The sequence below is a fragment of the Mauremys mutica genome, chromosome 2 (assembly GCF_020497125.1).
Source record: "Mauremys mutica isolate MM-2020 ecotype Southern chromosome 2, ASM2049712v1, whole genome shotgun sequence".
Taxonomy (NCBI): domain Eukaryota; kingdom Metazoa; phylum Chordata; order Testudines; family Geoemydidae; genus Mauremys; species Mauremys mutica.
In genome coordinates this window covers 191,397,685-191,412,682 of record NC_059073.1, presented here as the reverse complement: position 1 = coordinate 191,412,682, position 14,998 = coordinate 191,397,685, and positions in this window count along the sequence as shown.

Sequence of the window (14,998 nt, the reverse complement as noted above, 5' to 3'; positions counted from 1 at the left end):
ACCAGCACAAACACTTCCATGCACAACCAAACAATTTCAACTCCTTCATGTAGAAGTTTTAGAATTCTTGCCTACAAATCTCCAGTGATATTCTCTTTTGGGATGAGTGCAAGTTCTATGTATTATGTATATATGCAGGCTTTAGAATATTTCAAATATGTCTGCAAATGTGTCTGTACCTGCATGATGTGGGTGAACATATCATAAGCGTATGCAGTAATTGTAACATTGTGAGCATACAAAAGTGAAAACAGGAGGTAAGTAATTAGATCCTGTATTCACATCACCACTGTCATTTTTATCCATACACTTACAATTAAAAAAAATCCTATATAATGAGAATTGCATTCTGTCTGTATTTTTAAATCTTGACTTTGAGAAAAATGGATTAGCCATATGGCCAAACAAAAGTGGGGTGGGTTTTTTTTGTTTGTTTTTATGAAATCCCATCAAGCTATTAATTCAGAATAAATTTCCCATTTTCTCATGTTCTGAATCACAAACAAAATATTTTTTATATTGGGGAAAGATATTGAGTTTGACAGTTTTTAAAAATATTGCCTTAGAATTGTTTGTGGCAATGATGACATCTTTAAATCTGACAGATCAACCCATAAGCCCCTGGCTGCAGTAATGTTTGAACAAATAACAGATGGGGACAGTATCAGGGCAAATTATGTCTGTCTGCTTCTGGTAATGTTTCTGCTGCTTGGGAAACAATCACAGTCCTATTACAATGTTAAGAGAAATTGTCTAGTGTTACAAACTTACTTGCAGAATGCCAGTTGGATTAGCTAACAAAGGCAAAATGTGTGAATAGGTCTCTTACATACCTGCCTTCTAGTGTCCACTGAGATAAGTAGTGGGGCTATCATATTCAACAGCATAATCGTTCTGTCTTGCATCAATGCTATTTATAAAGGAGTCTCTCTTAAAATCAACATCTCACGGCTTTTCAGTTTATATGAACCTACATTCATTTAAAAGAAGTATGACCCGAGGTGGCTAGGGCAGCCCACAATAAAAATGCCAAGTCAGGCAAAAAAAAAAAAAAAAAGAGAGCAGATTCTGGTGGTTAACACTATAGTTGGATTCACCAACCAGTCACAAAACTGTACTCCTGATCCCCCACACTGGTTATCAACTCTCTTCTCTTTCTTTTCTTTTGTAATAAAGCCTTTAGTTTTGGATACTAAAGGATTGGCTGGCAGCGTGGTATTTTGAGTAAGATCCAAACTATTATTGATCTGGTAATGTGGCTGGCCCTTTGGGGATCAGAAGAGAGAGATCAGAATAGAGTTTTAAGTAACTTCTCACTTTACTGGACCTATTCGTTGATTGGGAGCCAGAGACTGGAATGCAATAAAGGGGTCTGTGTGATTTCCTTTTTCTAGTTTCTTGCTAATATTATAAATGTTCAGCCATATTCTATACAGCATCACACACAACATCACCAATAACTATAGCACAGCATCCCCAATATCTGTAGAACAAGATAATATTATAAACATTCTTTTATATTGGATGTAATGTGTACAGCATGTTAAAGGGTTTGCAATATGAAGCGAAAATCTGCAGGATAACTGAATAATTTTTGTCCTTATAGTGCATGAATATCATGCAAGATGATTAGAAGAGATGCAAAATATTCTATGGCTGCCACTGTCCTCTTTGAGTTGATTAGCTTTTTTCTTAAAAGCAGTAATTGTTTGATATGGCATAAACACTGAGCTGAGCTAAAATGTTTCAATTTGCCCTGTTAATAAATGTGAATTAAAATCTCATTTTTTACCTTTGCTTCACATGAACTTTCCCAACTATGCCCATTTGTCATGTTGCTAATGCAAGGCTAGAGTCTGATTACCTCACTCAAGCTGAATAGCACATTACTACATGAATGGTCTGATTGGCTTCAATTAGACTACTTGGAGTATAAAGTGCTACCCACTTGTGAGTAAGAGTGACTAGATCTGGCCCATGAGAAGTAGAAAACTTTGGAAGTAAGCTCACAGGTACCAGAGCAGTTTGTTCAATAATATGGAGGTGGTTAAAAAAGAGTCAATATTTTTTAAACAATGGATGTGTTTGAAAAAATATTATAGTTTTTTTTTCTAAATTTGAGTAATGTCAAAGTTTTAAAAATTCATTAGCATTTTTTCAAGTGTTGACAAATGTCAACCAGCTCTACAATGGTCAAAAAAAAACCCCAAAGCCAACTGACAACTTTTAATGACAATGTTTTGCTCTGCAGTGCCCAAAAGCACGGGAGGCTGGAAATTGTGGTAGTAAAACAGGAATAAAATGGAGGAGGTAGAAGCAGAGGGAGCCCACATGGGAAAAAAACACTACTGGAGAAACTTTCTTCCCTACCCACTCCATTTGGGGTATCCTTGTGCATCTGTGGACACTCAGGGCACACAAGGGGCCAAAACAATGTGCCAAGAAAAAAGTTACAGGAAAACAGGCACACTGCCTCTGTCGGCTGGCTCTCTGAACTCAGCAGTGCACTTCAGCAGTGGGGAGGCTGTGGTCACTCCAAAAAGCAAAACTAGGGCCACGTCTATACTTACCCGCCGGGTCGACGTGGCGAGTTCGACTTCTCGGAGTTCGAACTATCACGTCTGATCTAGACGCGATAGTTCGAACTCCGGAAGCGCCGCGGTCGACTCCGGTACTCCACCGCGGCAGGAGGAGTTGCCGGAGTCGACCTTGGAGCCGCGGAGTTCGCTTCCGCGGCGTCTGGACGGTAAGTCATTCGAACTAGGGTAGTTCGAATTCAGCTACGTTATTCACGTAGCTGAATTCGCGTACCCTAGTTCGAACCAGGGGCTGTTTGTAGACCAGGGCTAAGTCACCTTCTTCTCACCCCATAATAGAAAGTGTATGTTAAAGCATCCCTCTCACTCCGCACTCTAGTGTGCCTGTAGCAAATGGAGTTAGCCAGAAAGCCAAAAGGCAATCATGTAGAGGGATAACCCGCATCTGGGCGGAGCAAGAATCAGTATATGCTGCATGGACAAATAGTCATCAAGAAGGGAGGAGGAGACAAGGTGCACACAGGCCTTCTCAGAAACTTTTCTTGCTTAGATTTTTCTCGTATGGATTGCATGCTGGAGATCTGTCTATATCCTTTGCTGTTCATATATTTCAACTGTTACCCATACAATCTACCCTCCTCTTCAGCACCTTTAGCTGGAACGTCCCCTACGTGCAGCTCCCTTCATTGCCTTTACAATTAGTACAAATCACCACCTGAAATGGTGCCAATGTAAAAGCTTTGCTGATTTGGGTTGCCTCTCTGAGCCAACCCAACTAAGCGCTCATCCAGCTTAGTGCTTTTCTGACAGCTAGGGTGACCAGATGTCCCCCCACCCCCTGTCCTGATTTTTCACATCTGCTGTCTGGTCACCCTACTGACAACACTTTGCTATCTCCCTGGCCATGTTGGACAACAGAGCTAGCTGTGCAACTATCTATGTTAAACCTTTTAAGGGGGACATTCACTTGCAAGATCAACTATGTGAGTTTTGTATGATTCCTCCGGCCACCCTTGTGGTCTAGCGTGTTCAGAGCACACTGGGAAGACCTGAGGCAGAGAGTTTCCTTACTGTACCTCTCTAAGTAGGCATGGAGGAATACCGTTACCTAAATTTGAGTGTTCTGGAATCACAAAAGTTAACGGATGCTGTTGAAGTGGCTCATACATTCTCTTTTGATGTTTGCCCTTCTCTGTCTCCTGTTGATGGCTTCTGAAAGTTAAGGCTGTATTAAACAGTATAATAAATGAGAAAGAGGAAAGATAATTTTAAATCCAGTGGATGCTTATAAATGAAAAATGTATAGCTGTGATTAAGTGTGTAAGGTAGGGAAGTAGTATATTGAATGATAGCTGTCACATTTGAACATAAAGGCCACAGCAATGATATACAGACAGGGGTGGCTCTAGCTTTTTTGCCGCCCCAAGCACAGCAGGCAGACTGCGTTTGGTGGCTTGCCTGCGGGAGGTCCCCAGTCACGCAGATTCGGCGGTGTGCCTGAGGGAGGTCCCCGGTTCCGCGGCTTCGGCGTACCCACCACCGAATTGCCACCGAATCCACAGGACCGGCAGACCTCCCGCAGGCAAGTTGCCGAAGGCTCCCTGACTGCCGCCCTCGCAGGGACTGGTAGGGCTCCCCCCACGGCTTGTTGCCCCAGGCACACGTTTGGAGTGCTGGTGCCTGGAGCCGCGGCTGTATACAGAACTTTGCAAAGGAGCTCATTCATCAGCCAAACCACACAACAAAAATCCTGTTTTGTTTGACCCAAAACAGAACATTTTATTTCATTTGAGAGTTGATGAGGTTTTTTTTAGTAAAATTGAAAACAAAAAAATAATTGCAAATCCAAAAATGGAAGTATTTTGTTCCAAAAATGTTGAAATACGTTTCAAATTTTTCAAAAATTTTAACACTAATTCACAAAATGTGTCAGTCAATCCATATCTGCATTTTTACGGTGAAAAAAATGTTTCATCTGAAAAATTTTGCCTAGTGCTAATGACATACTTTGAAAATATACACAACATTTGATACTCAAAGGGAAAGACAGGTAAGAAAAAAATATGTATTAGTGTTGAGAAGCTCCAAAATGTGCATGTTGTTCTCTCTATGAAAGCACAGAAAGGATTGAAGCTGATTTTTGATTCTCTGCTGGGACACCTACATCCTTACATTACAATGAAAACTATTTTTCACACTGTGTTCTACCTTTCCTTTTGGAAGACCCCATGACTCTTTGGTTTACCTCTGGGATGTTCTGTGATATCTTTCAGTCTAGTGGGATGTCCAGAACAGAGTTGTTGTGGTGATAATGATAATAATAAATGATTTATAACTTCCAGTATCACTGATGCTGCTTTTAGTATCAATAATCTTTCTTGAGACGTACAGGTTATGCTTACATAGACAGTTATGGTAAAAAAAAAGTGAGGGGTACTAATAGTAGGGGAAAATATTAACTGAATGTTGAGATAATTGATGTTTTCTCCCGTGCCAAGTTGATGGACACTTTACAATAACCATTTCTCCTTGAAACATCTTTGTGGTGTTTTCCCATGTGAGGACTGGTGGCCTTGGGTGAATGCAAAACCCACTCCACCTCTCCAGCATTTGTTGCAGGGCATAACTCCTTCCCTGCAGTACAGGGCTGAAAATAATATATCCAAATTACTTTTGTTGACCATCCTGTGTGCATGGTGTTAGCTCTGTCAGGGAATTGTGTAACTGCCCCACGTGATAAAACTCAACGAAGCTAGCTCAAATGAATCATGGAACTCTGCACTAACATTTTTGCTGACATCCCAGATTATGTGGGAGGAGAGACGGGGAATGTTGGGACCAAATTTGATTAAATATTTTGCTGATGTGGTTATTTTTAAGGAAATACTGCATATTTACAAATGCTCATGAAAAAGGAGTATTTATCTTAACAGATAGAGGAACTGATCACAGAACTAAAAATTAATGGTAGCTTTGATGCAAGTGATCATGACTAGATTGCCTTTATAATATGCAAGCAGAATAAGATCCAGAAATTGATTTTAATATATCTATATATAGATACACACTTGATACTTTAATAAGGCCAATTTCACAAAGTTGAGTACAATTATGAGTCAAATCAGCTAACAGGAAGTACCTCATCAGAACAAATGTGAATGATACTTGGGAATAATTTAAGAACATCCTATTAAATGCCCCAAAAGCCACAATTGAGGGGAAAGGCCATACTGGATTTTAAAAAAAATAAAAAATCCTGAACTGGTTTAGAGGGGAAGTGAAGGCAGCTATAAAAAATTAAAATATGTATATAACAAATGGAAGAAAGGGAAAGCTGATGATAATGAATATAAATCACAAGATAGGAACTGTAGAAATTTGATAAGGAAAGCAAAAGGACATAAAGTGCACTCTCTGGCCAACAGAGTTAAAGACAAAAAAAGGATTTTTTAAAAATATATTAGGAACAAAAGTATTCTAACAATAGTATTGATCCATTACAAGATGGAAATGGTAGAATTACCAATCATAATGCAAAAGAGGCAGACATGTTCTATAAATACTTCTGTTCTATATTTTGGAGAATAACAAATGATTTAGTCAGATCATATGATGACGATAACAAACTTTCCATTCCACTGGTATCTCTGGAGCATGTTAAATAGCAACTACTAAAGTAAGATATTTTAAAATCAGCAGGTTCACATAGCTGAATCCCAGAGTTTTCAAAGAGCTTTAAACTTGCATCCCAGAATTTTAAAAGAACTGGATCATTCATAGTGATTTCCAATATGTCTTGGTGCACTGGGTAAGATCCAGAAGATTTGAAAGAAAGATAATGGTGTGCCAATTTTTAAAAGAGGGTAATTGGGAGGACTGGGTAATTATAGGCCTGTCAGCCTGACACTGATCTGTGGCAAGATAATGGAGTGGCTGATAAAGGACTTGATTAATAAAGAATTCAAAGAGGGTAATGTAACAAGTGCAAATCAACATGGATTTATGCAAAATCGATCAGGTCAAATTAACATGATAAAGGTAGTAGTGTTGACATAATATACTTAGACTACAGTAAGGAGTTTGACTTGGTACTTTAATCAACATTTTGATTAAAAATCTATAATGATATAAAATTAATATGGCACACTTTAAATGGATTAAAATTGATAGGTGTAATTGTAAATGTTTAACAGCAAACAGGTGTGTTTTCAGTGGGATCCTGCAGGGTTTGGTTCTTGACCATTCATTATGTAATAGAAAATAATTACTGATAAAGTTTGCAGATGACAAAAAATTGGGGGAATGGTAAATAATGAAAAAGATAGGCCATTGATTCAGAGTCATCTGATCACTTGGTAAACTGGATGCAAACCAACACTATGCATTTTAATGCTGCTAAATGTAAACATATACATCTATGAACAAATAATGTAGCCAATACTTACAGGGTCAAGGATTCTATCTTGGGAAGCAGTGACTGAAAAAAGATGAAGGGGTTGTGAATAATGAGCAGAACATGGGCTCCCACTGTGACGCTGTGGGCAAAAAAGCAAATGCAATTTTTAGATCCATAAACAGTGGAATCTCAAGTGGAAGTGGAGAGGTTATTTTTCCTCTATATTTGGCTTTGGCTTGACCACTACTGAAATACTATGTCCAATTCTGGTGTCCACAGTTCAAGAAGGATGTTGATAAATTGGGTTCAAAGAAAAGCCATGAGAATGATTAAAGGATTAAAAAACATGCATTATAATGATAGATTCAAAGAAGTCAATTTACTTAGTTTAACAAAGAGAAGGTTAAGGGGTGACTTGATTACAGTCTATAAGTACCTACATGAGGAATAGATGTTTGACAATGGGCTTTTCAATCTAAGAGAAAAAGATACAGCAGGATCCAGTGCATGGAAGTTAAAGCTAGACAGATTTAGACTGGAAATAAGGTGTAAATTTTTTAACAGTGAGAGTAATTAATTAATTGGAATAATTTAGCAAGGGTTGTGGTGGATTCTCCATTACTGAGAATTTTTAAATCGAGTGGATGTTTTTCTAAATGACATGTTCTAGGAATTATTTTGGAGAACTTCTATGGCCTGCGTTCTACTGAGCGTCAAAATAGATGATCAAAATGGTCCCATTTGGCCTTGGCATCTATGAAGCTATATGTTTTGGCTGTTTTTAATTTCAAGCTGGCTACTTTGCACATCTAAAAATAGGTGGTAAGTATATAGTCATTAATATATAAAACATTCGGAGTCCAACTAATCTAATTACTGACTTTTTGGGAGATCAGCTATTACAGGAGGAATATGTTTAAAATATAGACCAGGAGTTGGTAAATCCTCATTGTTCTTAACATTGTAACTGTGGCATACAAAAAAATGTAACAATTTATATATAACAGAAGCTATATAATTCAAATTTGATATTTTGTTGTTTGTGCCACTTCTATTCCCCGGAGGACACAGTCATATTTTTACATAGTCACAATAAATGTTGCCTCTGGAAAACATTTCAGTATATCTAAGAACATATGAGAAGCAGCTGAAACCCCCTTTGTGTATCATCAACATTATTGCAAGATCTGCCTGAAGTGCTGTAAGGAGTGATGTGCAGGCTAACTCCCAGCAGAGAAAATTAAGACTGAAAGAGAGAAAAGCTGAAAATTGTCAGACAAGATTGCCAGGTCAGGATGTCAAGGCACATCAAGAAATATTAATGCAGATCAGAGATTTCTGTACGAAGTCTAGACTATTGACTTTAGGGGAATTTTGTAGCACTTGAAAGTGATAACACATAAAATCATGCTGAAACAATATGTGGCCCTAGAAGTATAGTACTATCTCACTAGGGATATTTACTAACTGAAAACATAAGTGAATGATATATAGTAGTATGTGCTGTAAGGAAGAAGATACTAAATGTGTAGGTTCATAATATTCACTGCAGTACAAACAATAGTGTGCCATTATGGGAGCATTTTTTCTAGAGGTTCTTTTAAACCTAAACATCAGATGTGAATACCCCCAATGGGGAGCTGGAATCTGAAATAAGATATAGATACAAATTTAGGTAATATTCCCTGTCTTTATAGGTATTGATGCGAAAACCTTAAATCCACTCCCTGATTTCCTCTGAACATGGGATGCACCAAAGGTTCAGCCACCTTGTGTGAGCAAGACAGTCATATTCTGTGCCCAATTTTTCAATCCCTTGGTCATCTTGTCTCTCCAATTTGAGCAACTCTCTATTCTCCAATTGTTCCAAATAGCTCTAATACATTGGAATTCACTATTTTGAGGCATGCCGTTTCAATGGAAGACAGTAGAGTCAAGATAGAGCAGAAGCTGATATGCACCACTTTATTCTGATTTCCAACTATACTGATTTTCAACATAAACCACCTCCTGTTAACCAACCCAATGGGACCTTATTGGTTAAAAAAACAACCAGGTTTAGAGGGGAAGTGAAGGCAGTGATAAAAATTGTGTGTATATATAAAATTATATTGTACCTATCTACAATGATATATATTATATATATAAAACAAATGGAAACAAAGGAAATTTCATAGTAATGAACATAAATCAGAAATTAGGGATTGCAGAAAATTTATAAGGATAACAAAGGGACAGAGAGAGAAATCTCTGGCCAGCAAAGTTAAGAATAATATGTTTTTTGAATATATTAGGAGCAAAAAGTATCCTGACAATAGTAGAGGTCCATTACTAGATAAAAATGGTAGTTATAATTACCAATAATAATACAGAAAAGGCAGAAGTGTTCAATAAATATTTGTTTTGTATTTGGGGAAAAACATACAATATAGTCTCATCATATGTTATGATAACATTCCTTCCATTCCACTAGTATTTCTGGAGGATGTTAAACAGAATCTATTAAAGCAAGACATGTTTAAATCAGCAGGTTCAAACAACGTTCATCCCAGAGTTTTAAAAGAGCTGCTGAGGATTTTGCTGAACTGTTAATATTGATTTTCAATGAGTCTTTGAGCACTGGATAAGTTCCACAAGATTGGAAGAAAGCTGATGTTGTGCCAATTTTTAAAAAGGGTAAACTGGATGACCAGGTAATTATAGGCCTGTCAGCCTGACATTGATCTGGGGCAAGATAATGGAGTGGTTGATAGGCGACTTGATTAATAAAGACTTGCAAGAGGGTAATGTAATTAATGCAAATCAACATAGGTTTATGGAAAATAGATCCGGTCAAATTAATGTGATATCTTTATTTGATGATATTGCAAGTTTGGTAGATAAATATAATAAAGTTGGTGTAATAAGCTTAGGCTTCTGTAACACTTTTGGCTTGGTACCACATGATATTTTGATTAAAAACTAAAATTATATCAAAATAACATGGTACACATTAAATAGATGAAATAAATGGCTAACTGATAGGTCTCAAAATGTAATTGTAAATGGGGAATTGTCATTGATAGAGTGTGTTTGCAGTGGGGTGCCACAGGGACTGGTTCTTGGACCTTTGCTATTTAACATTTTTATCAGTGAACCTGGAAGAAGACATAAAATCATCACTGATAAAGTTTGCAGATGACAAAAAATTGGGGGAGTGATAAATAATGAAGCAGATGGGTCACTGATTCAGAACAAACTGGATCATTTGGTAACTGGGTGCAAATAAACAATATGTGTTTTAATATGGCTAAATGTAAATGTATCCATCTAGGAACAAAGAATGTAGGCAATAATTACAGGATGGTGGATTCTATCCTGGGAAGTAGTGACTCTGAAAAAGATGAAGGGGTTGTAGTGGATAATCAGCTGAACATGGGCTCCCAGTGTGATGCTGTGCCCAAAACAGCAAATGCAATTCTTGGGTACATAAACAGTGGAACCTCAAATAGGAGTGGAGAGGTTATTTTGCCTCTATATTTGGCATGTGTTTGAAAACTTCTGAAATACACTGTCCAGTTCTGGTGCCCACAATTCAAGAAGGTTGTTGATAAATTGGATTCAGAGAAGAGCTATAAGTATGATCAGGTCAGATGAGGGCCATGACTTTGAAAATAGCAGTTGATACAGTGAATGGAATGATGCTATCTTCACAGTTAGGATGGTTAACAAAATATCTGCTCTATGCATGAGCTAGCAAATACTTTTGTGTTCAGAAGTGCTCTGGAAATCCTATGATTATCTCAGGTTGTGATCTGGTAATATCTGTCAAGCTAAACAGCTGTAGCTGAGGTTATACTTGATTGGCATTTGGCTGAGAGATTTCCAAAGAAAATGTTTTTTGCAACAGGGAGTCGTGTTGGTGATTCAGTAGGCAGTATTCAGCATTGAACCAGAAGTCCAGAGTATTACTATGGGACAATGTAGCTGAACAGGCTTTCTAGTGAAGGAGCTATAAAATAAAACTGACCACTTGTGTTATTAAAGATTTCTTTGCACTGTTTACCAGAGTTAGGGGTATTAGCCCTAGTGCGCTATCCAATTTTCAATACAGATAGTTACATTCTTACTTACACTCACCTTGCAGTTGCTATTAGATTCAGTGTTCATCCTCACTTCCTGTGCTAAACTTTATGTTAGCTTTGCTATGTATTGTTAAACATCTACGGATTCTATCCATAGTATTTCTGCATTTCAGTTAGGGTGAGGTGATACTGTACATATACTTTAATGATTTGGGAATCCTTTCAGATGAAATAGGTTATTTAAATCTAAGATGATAATAGTACTATTATTTATTAACAAACAACATTTCCAGGATTAAGACATATTTCTGATAAATAGGAAAATTAAAGGGATGCTAATACATTGCTGAAGAACTGTAAATAAGCAAGTGCGAATGAAAAATGAAAGTTAAATGATGCAGAAGTTCACATCTAGTGCAAACAGCATTTTAGGAGTTTATGTGTAGTAGACAAATGGCAAAAGAAATAAGCAGACATTAAACTATTATATTTGTGCATCACTTAGGGTGAAAAATGATTAGAACAGGAATCCAATTTAGTGCATGGATCAGATTTCTTGAGACTGGATTAGAAGAGAGAGCCTGTCTTAGGTATCTAACCAACTGTACCCTTGAGCAGTCATCTGACATCAAACATTAGGGCCCACATGTCCAGTTCAGGCATCACTAAAAATAATAAAATGTCAAAATGACATTTTTAACCCAGAGTTAAGTTGTCTGATGATGGCTCATTTCCTTTCAGAATGTCAACTTGAGCAAAACTCAAACTTGTGAAAACCAGGACAGAGAGTGGTAAGGTACATACCCACACAACCATAACCCTGCCTCCCTCCACCTCCAGCCTGGATATGGCAATAGTCACTGGGAATTATCTGAGTGCATTCCAGCTGCATTCACATTAGGTGTTGCTGTACTGGATGATGGAGGAATAAGTTGGAGTTGTTTGGAAGAGCCGTGATTATGGTAGGAGGCATATGATTATGGTAGGACTGTGGCCCTCTGTGTGTGTGTAAGCCTCTATGCATGACCCCAGTGTGTGTGATATGTGTATGTTATGGGTTGCAAGTATGTGTTATGGACTTACTGGGTGCATCAAAGAGGGCAGAATTAAGGTTGTATGAGTGTGTACCTTAACTTGGAATTTCCTGGTTTTCACAAGTTTGAGGTTTGCTGAACTCATGGTTTGCTGAACTGGAAGGGCAACTGCTATTGCTGTGCAACCTTAATTCTGGGTTAACAAAGTTTTTTGCCAATCATTTCGAACAGATAGAGAAATGTTGTTGGTAGAAGTTAGTGGTCATTTAGGCAGTTGTAATTATCATGCAGGTGTGCAGTCCAGTTGCTCTTGTGGTCAGGTATTGATGCTAACACCTCGCCCTTGCATAGCACTTTTCATCAGTAGATCTCAAGGACCAAAACGTCATTATTCAGATGGGGAAATTAAGGCACAGAGAGATGAAATAACTAGGTCAAAATCACTCAGCAGACTAGTGGCAGAGCCAATAATTAAGCCCAGGTTATCTGAGTGCCTGTCTGTTGTTCTTTCTGCTAGGTCACATGATTCCTATGTGATTGCTAAGTACCTCCCCACCCCCCACTTCACCATACATTTTGTTGTAATGGAATGGGGATAATGGCCATATTTTGAAATGTTTGCTAACAGAGCCTATGAGAGAAATCTCAGACATGGTCTACATCTCAAGAACTTGACAGTTTTATTAAATGGTGGTTATAATAACCTTAAACATGTGAAAGGAGACTGATGTTTCTTTCTCCTTCCCACACTCCCACTATTTCTCAGAACATATAACCTCTCCCCACCACCATTTCCAACTCACTCACATTCCTGTCCCATGAAGCCATTTGCATTTTAGATGCTAGGTGTGCATTGATGCAATATTGATAGAATCTGTGAATTTGAAGAAAAGGGTTCATTTTATTTTTGTTTTTTTTCAGGGGGCTGTAACTTGGAAACTTCTCAGTCAAGTGACCCCCAGATTTGGATGACTAATCCTATCCCATGTCCCCATAAGGTACATCACATTTCACGATAATCCAGATATGAATGCAGATTTTAGAGCACTTAGAAGAATCATCCTTTAAACAGAAAAATCTTCTTAACCTTAACTGCAGCAGTGTTATTAAATTAATAATAAGCAACTGCTTTGCTATATGCAGATTCCCAGGATGGGATGATCCCCAAAGCATAAAAGGCTCAGAGAGGTTTGTAGTGTCCCATTCATCTCATCTCAGCTGAATTAGAAAATTCCATGGGGATGAATACAGACAAACAATAGCTCTGAGATGTGTGGACTGCTCCATTATGTCAGAAGGTGTCCCCATCCCCACTCTTCACTGCTGGAAAGTGTGTGGTACAGTTCTCAGCTTCTCACCCCAATGTTAGTAGGTTTTTGTTGCATACTCCCAGTATGTCTATTCTCAGTTTCAAACACAAATGGGCAGGGCTTCCCCAGATCCTGGCTCAGATGAGAGGGAGTAGTGAGAGGAGCTTAGATCCCCGCCCCCTCAATAGGGACAAGGTCCCTCAGATCTCAGCTCACATGAGAGGGCTAAAAGGAGGCCATTTTGCAAATGAGTCTTAGAACTGCTAGGCATGTGTCTAGCAGGAGAACCAAACTCTTTTTTCTAATAACATTGTAATCTGATTAACCTCACAGGACTAGTGGGTGGAATGCATTCAGTTTGGGTAACTCACAAGCCTTGGAGTCCCTGGTGTGATGATTTCAGCCTTGGTTTGATCTCAATCTGTGTACAAAAAAAGTTGCAAAAATATGTGAACCATTAGAAAAGCTGTTTTTTTTCCAGGAACCCTTGGTCAAATAACCCCAAATCTGGATCAATATCTGAACCTTGCACTGCCACGTGGCACACTGGACAATCAGAATAATTGTGCCGATTTTAGAGCATTTAGAAGAGTTGTGCTTTAAACAGAAATCTGATTGTAAGTTAACTGTAGCAGAGCTGATGCTCTGCTATAATAAACTAATGGTGTACAAAGCAAAACTTGAGCTGGCAACAGATATGTTTGGGTGGAGGGGGGTGATGTTATTAAACACTGTTTTGTGACATAATGTTTAGATCTTGGATCTAACCTTTCCCAAAATTTAGGAGGTGGTCAGATTGGGATTTTGGCTGGCATTGTCAGATTGGAATAATTGATTGAACTTTTTATGTTGCTCTCCACCAAGATTCATAAAGTTGCCACCTGACCCATTGCACCTCAGGTCAGGAAGTAAAAACTAAACTTGCCCTCAACCCTGGTTATCTGCGTTGGGAACTGATGCTGATATTAGCACAGAGACAAAACTTTAAAAATACATTGTTGCATTAGATACAATGTCCAAAGTGAGCAACAACCCATCCAATGATCGACAACAAACCCACCACTGAATTAGATCACAACATTAGATGCATTCTATGAAAAAGCAGCATGGGATTGCTTTTCCCTATTACTCATTTGATTCTTTGATAGTGCCTTTAATTAACTTCTGCTCAGGCCTTGGTCCCTCTGGCTTGTAAATGAGTATAGGCATGAGACCTCACCATCAAGCCCAAGACAAGAGGTTAAAAAAATTCTAGGGTTTGTAAAAAGAGAATCATTCCATTGACTCCAATAGGCTTTGGATCATGCTTGTAAAGAATAAAAATCAGATGAACTTAAATTTTGGCCTGCAATTGGATAAGTAAAGACATGTGGTATTACTAGTTTTTTTCCCCCTACGGTGACCTGGAATCCTACTTTCACCATTTCCAACTCAAGGAATATTTCCACCACACCACTGAACAGCACACTAACTCACAGAAACCTTCCTACCAATGCTACAAGAAGAAGGATTCTGCATGGACTCCTCCTGACAGTTGAAACAACAAACTGGACTCCTACATAAAGTGCTTCCGCTGATGTGCACGGACTGAAATTATGGAAAAGCATCTTCATTTGCCCCATAACCTCAGCCATGCAGAACACAATGTCATCCACAG